Here is a 6,199-nt window from a genome sequence, read left to right on the forward strand (position 1 = left end):
TCCGGTTTTTTTTGTGTGTGTGTGTGTGTCGTAGAGTAATTCGGGGCTAGTCGAGACAAAGGAGATTCGAATCAACGTGTTTTTAATAATTTTGATGAAATGTATGTGAAAACGAGGCCATTTCCTTCAAAAAGTCTCCAAGAGTGTGTTTGTGTGCGTGTGTGTGTGTGTGTGTGTGTGCGTGTGTGTGTGTGTGTGTGTGTGTGTGTGTGTGTGTGTGTGTGTGTGTGTGTGTGCATATACACATGCATTATTTATTCATATCAATAACAACAGTTATAGATAAATAGATAGATATTTGTAGATATAGATATATACTTACTTCCATACATATATAGGTAAATACATATAAATAAATACATATATTATATATATATATATATGTGTGTGTGTGTGTGTGTGTGTGTGTGTGCATATACACATGCATTATTTATTCATATCAATAACAACAGTTATAGATAAATAGATAGATATTTGTAGATATAGATATATACTTACTTCCATACATATATAGGTAAATACATATAAATAAATACATATATTATATATATATATATATATGTGTGTGTGTGTGTGTGTGTGTGTGTGTGTGTGTGTGTGTGTGTGTGTGTGTGTGTGAGAGTATAAAAGTGTATGTATATGTGTGTATATATATATGTATATGTATATATATATATATATATATATATATATATATATATACGGGGGCGCGCGATTCTGTGTGTGTGAGAAAGAGAGAGAGAGAGAGAGAGAGAGAGAGAGAGAGAGAGAGAGAGAGAGAGAGAGAGAGAGTAGCGAACCTTATTTTCAGTAAGCCACTATTCCAGTCATGTGACCGGATTTTGTTTAATCATAACAGCTATGTGCAATAATCGTTTTTACCCTCGATTGAGACACCGGTTATCAAGGATGGCTCCCTCTCTCCCTGTTAAGAATTCTTGAAAAAAAAAAAAAAAGTTTAAGTCACAAAACTATCACAAAGCTATCACAACATCTTGCTATCTCTCTCACGAGGCATATTTTCGAAAAGGGTAAACTTGTTAACGAAGTTGTTTCCTTCTTTGACACTCCAACACGTGTAGCTTTCGCCTTGGCTCATAACACCGAAACAGCCTTAAAGGTCAACTCGGGAGGTGAAAAAAATAATTTTCTTCTACCAGGATTTCGCCTTCAAATTTTTCAAATGGGATTTTCTGTCCAGTAGACCTTTTCCGATTTGGTATTCGTAGCTTGTACGTGTTTCTTTCTCTTCCTTATTTCAATATATATGTATTTATATATATGTGTGTGTGTGTGTGTGTGTGTGTGTGTGTGTGTGTGTGTGTGTGTGTGTGTGTGTGTGTGTGTATATATATATATATATACTTACACTTATTCACGGTTATTCATTTTTCGTAAAACAAATTTTAGACATTTCTCCTTTTAAACGGTGCTTATTGTTAATATTGCTAGTGTGTGACAATAGTATTGAGAAATGTTCTATCTGATAAAACGATGCAATTAACTCGTTTTATCAGAAGTAAAAAAACTACAATTCGCACTTATTCTCGCAAACAAGTAATGAAGGAAATATGTAAGAGAGTGTATCATTAGTTGGTACAAACTAATAATATTCTTTTTTTTTATTATTATTATTATTATTATTTCATTACGCATTTCCATGTTTTGTTGTTTTTTGCGCTGAGCATGATGGGAAACTTTGGTAGCACATTAGAATCTTAAGGTTTAAACACAGATTCAAAGGGTATAGTTTGAAACTGTACTTACACTTTGCCACTATATTTTCTTGTAGTCTTTGATGCTTAAATTATTGATAAGCATCTACAGCAGCAGAGTGCAGAGTATTAATGGAGATCTTCTGTTTTAAGTTGAGAAGTTCACGCTCACCAGATGAGGCAATGTTGTAAGTTTAATTTCTTTTTGACACATTTTATTTCTTGGAAAATCATATGAATGATATTAATTACTGTTAGATTTGATATTTTATTTGTAAAGGGATTTGGTATGTATTTTGTTTATTTTGATTCAATTTGTAAGATTTTGGATAAACATTCATTTATGTCAAATATCATTTCAGGTCGAACTAAATAAATATGACAAGTTTTTCTGGTGACCCGTGAAACAGAGAGGTTGTAGAAACAAAAATCCTTAATAAAAAAAGAAATAAAAAAAAAAAAACCACTTCTTTTTTACCTTTGTATATACCATATGTTAAGAAACTCACACAGAAATCTTACAATGAATAGATCTTTCTGCCGATCGGGGAAGACATGATTTGTAAGCACAGGGCTCTCCTTCACTCTCTCGATCTCTCGCTCTTTTCTGTATCTCTCTCTCTATTTCTATCTAGTTATTTATCTGTTTGTCTGTCCATCTATCTATCTGTCTATGTATTTGTCCATCCGTATTTCTATTCATCTATCTATTTATATCTATCTATCAATCTATCTACCTGTCTGCCTATCTTTCTCCTTTCCTCTCAATCACCGTTTCAGAGAGCAGTGTATTCAAGTCAGCTGATTTGCTGTAGTGATTTTGGGATGAAACGTAGCGACACATTTTTTTTTTTTTTTTTTCCTTTTTTTTTTTTTTTTTTTCTTTGAACCTTGATTCGGTTTACGCTCGAGGGAACGCTGCGACTTGACTTTCAAGTTTGCTCTTAAACCCACGGGCAAAATTAGAAAAAAAAAATCCGCTTATGTACTTAACTGTACCTTGAGTACAGCCACATGCGCGTGTGGATGTGTTCAAAGTCACTGGCGTGCATTTGAAAGTGAAAGCACAGTATGTGTTTGTGAATGAGCTTGCGTGCGCGAGCGTGTGTGTGTGTTTGTTTATTGTGATACCGTGAGTATGTGTGTGTGTGTGTGTGTAGATGTGTGAGTATTGTTTCGTGTTATAGGAGGAATAGTAAAACTGCAAACAAAAACTCACAGACTCTTGCAACACATACTTGTCCTTATTAGGAAAGGTATGATCGATGTGAATTTAACCGGTTTCGAAAAAAGTTGTTAACGGAGGTGTTCCTTTCTTTGACACTTCAACACGTGTAGCTTTCAGCTTGGCTCATAACACCGAAACAGCCTTAAAGGTCAACTAGTACTCGGGAGGGAAACAAATAATATTCCTCTACCTGGGTTTCGCAGGTGCCTCCAGTATTACTAAGTGCAATGGGGTTTTCTGTCCAGTAGACCTTTTCCGATTCCGTATCCGTGCCTTGGTTGTGTTTCATTCTCTTCCTCATTTTCATTCTATGCGTTTTATTCATATGCTTACATGCAATGGATATTAAGGTAAAAGAATTAATACATAACGAAATATATATATGTATACATATTTACATATATATAAGTATACATATATATACATATGTATACACACATATATGTGTATATACATTTATACATACATATATATATATATATATATATATATATATATATATATAAGTGTGTATGTGTTTATATACATATATATACACATATATCTATGTGTGTGTATGTGTGTGTGTATGTGTGTGTGTGTGTGTGTGTGTGTGTGTGTGTGTGTGTGTACATTTATTCATGATTATTCATTATAATAAAACCTTTTTTTTTCGTAAAGTAAATTTTAGACATTTCTCCTTTTAAACCATGTTCAGTGTTGATATTGCTCGTTTATCACAAGTATGTAGATAAATTAATTTTGTTCTGTATTTAAAATGGTGCAATTAACTTTTCGTCTTGTTATCAGAAATTAAAAAACTATAATTCGCACTTAATCTCGCAAACATGAAGGAAATACGTAAGAGAGGAGGTAGAAAAAATCGAAAAGATTCTTGATAAAAAATCTTTCTCCTCCTTACATACATACCTTCAAGGCAGCTTACCCACTTGTATGTTAAGCTTACTGTACATCTAGAGAAGAAAAAGAGTGTGTGTTTATGATATATGCATATAAATAAATATATATATACGTATATATATATATATATATATACGTATATACATACACACACACACACACACACACACACACACACACACACACACACACACATATATATATATATATATATATATATATATATATATATATATATATATATGCATATATACATATATAAATAGAAAGAGAGAGGGAGAGAGAAAGAGAGAGAGAGAGAGAGAGAGAGAGAGAGAGAGAGAGAGAGAGAGAGAGAGAGAGAGAGAGGGCGAAAATTATTTCCTGTCACGGAACATATTCAAGGAAATAGTGTATCGTATCTGAAAGCATTTCTGAAAGCTTTCTGGAGAAGGTTTTGAACAATATCGTCGAAATAAGCATGGAAGTCCTTTGAAGGGAATAAAGCTCATTTGAATGCATACAGAGAGGCGTGTTTGTTGTAATAAGTTTAGGAGGGATTTCGCTTCACACTTTTCCTGGAAACATTTGCATCTACGTGCCAGTTTATGTATTGCATTTATTTGCATTTAGTCTTCCTCTCTTATACACAAGGGAATATGTTCATGCAAGTGAATAAACATATATACACACAAACTCACAAATAAGCAAAGATAGATACACCCACACTCACAAAAGCACAGACACTCTTTTTTATTATTATTCACAGATTTAAAAAAAGAAAAAGAAAAAGCAAAAAGAAAGGAATAAAGATTTTTATATTCTTTTTGGGTACACATTACTGTGTACACAATACGCACACATACCTTTACACACACACGAATAAGCACACATACACACACACACACACCCACACACTAACACTGACCCAAACATAGACACATACACTAACCAGAGACACACCAGCCACTCAAAATTTACATAAATTCAAGCACATCCCATCGCCCTTGAAAACACCCATATCCACATTGGTGAATTCCTCGATTGCTTTCCGGCCGTAAGAACAACCTCGGCAGTGGAATCGGCAGCGTTCAGTCGAGCGCCAAGCGAATCAGTTCAAATGAAAATGAACTCGCTACATTTCATCCTAAAATCGCTCCTCGCCAGACTCAGCTGACCGAGATACTGAATACACTGCTCTTTGGAGAGGGTTCAGGAAACGGACGAGAAATGATGGAGAGAGCCATGCAGAGAGTCATGCTTTTCACAGATCGGCAGAAACATCAATCACTCCGTAGGACTTATGCATGAATTTGCTCTTGCTCGTTAACATGGCTAATTGAGCAAGAGGTTTAGATAAGAATTTGTTTGGGTGAACGGAGGGGGGAGAGGGGAGGTGGGAGGAGGGAGGATTGAGGGTGGAAAGATGGATTTCTATCAATATATATACATACATACATACATATTCTCTCAAATTTCTAATCCTGCGGTCGCCTGTGTTAAAGTTAACTACATATTCTCCTCCCCCTCCCTTTTTTTTACGATGCAAGAAATGGTAGTCAATTTTGATAAATAGGTTAATAAACATTAGCGAATACGATGTAGAAATATATAAAAGTAAACAAATAAATCTGATAAACAAACTAAACATCAATTTATGACTCCATTACAATTCACTAAAAATGATTAAGGAAAGAATATGACTAACAAAAAGAAATTAGAGAAAAAGGGAGAGAAAAAAGAATCATAATATGTATCATGGCACGCCGGGAACAAGGATGAGGAAAATGTTAGTATAGGTACAAATAGCGATACTGCTATTTACTGCAGTAGTAGTATTAATGGCAGTAGTAGATGTAATAGCAGTAGTAATAGTCATTGCAGCAGTAGTAGTAATAGCCGTAGTAGTAATTGCAGTAATAGTAGTAATAACAGTAGTAACAGTAGTATAAATGGTTGTGCCAGAAGTAGTAGGCTATTATAAATGCTAATAATAATGGTGGTGATAATAATAATGTTGACAATCATAATGATAATGATAATAATGATACTGATAATATTAAAAATAATGATAATAATAATATCAATAATGATAATGATAATAATGATGAAAAGGAGAATAATATCAAAATAGCAATAATATCAATACTAATATAAATGATAATAATGATGATAATAATAATGGTAATAATAATAATGGTAATAATAACAATGGTAATAATAATAATGGTAATAATAATAATAATGATAATAATAATGATAGTAATAATAATCATAATAATAATAATAATAATAATAATAATAATAATAATAATGATAATAATAATAATAAAAGTAATAATAATAATAATAATAATAATAATAACAATAAAAATAA

The sequence above is a fragment of the Penaeus chinensis genome, chromosome 4 (assembly GCF_019202785.1).
Source record: "Penaeus chinensis breed Huanghai No. 1 chromosome 4, ASM1920278v2, whole genome shotgun sequence".
Lineage (NCBI taxonomy): Eukaryota > Metazoa > Arthropoda > Malacostraca > Decapoda > Penaeidae > Penaeus > Penaeus chinensis.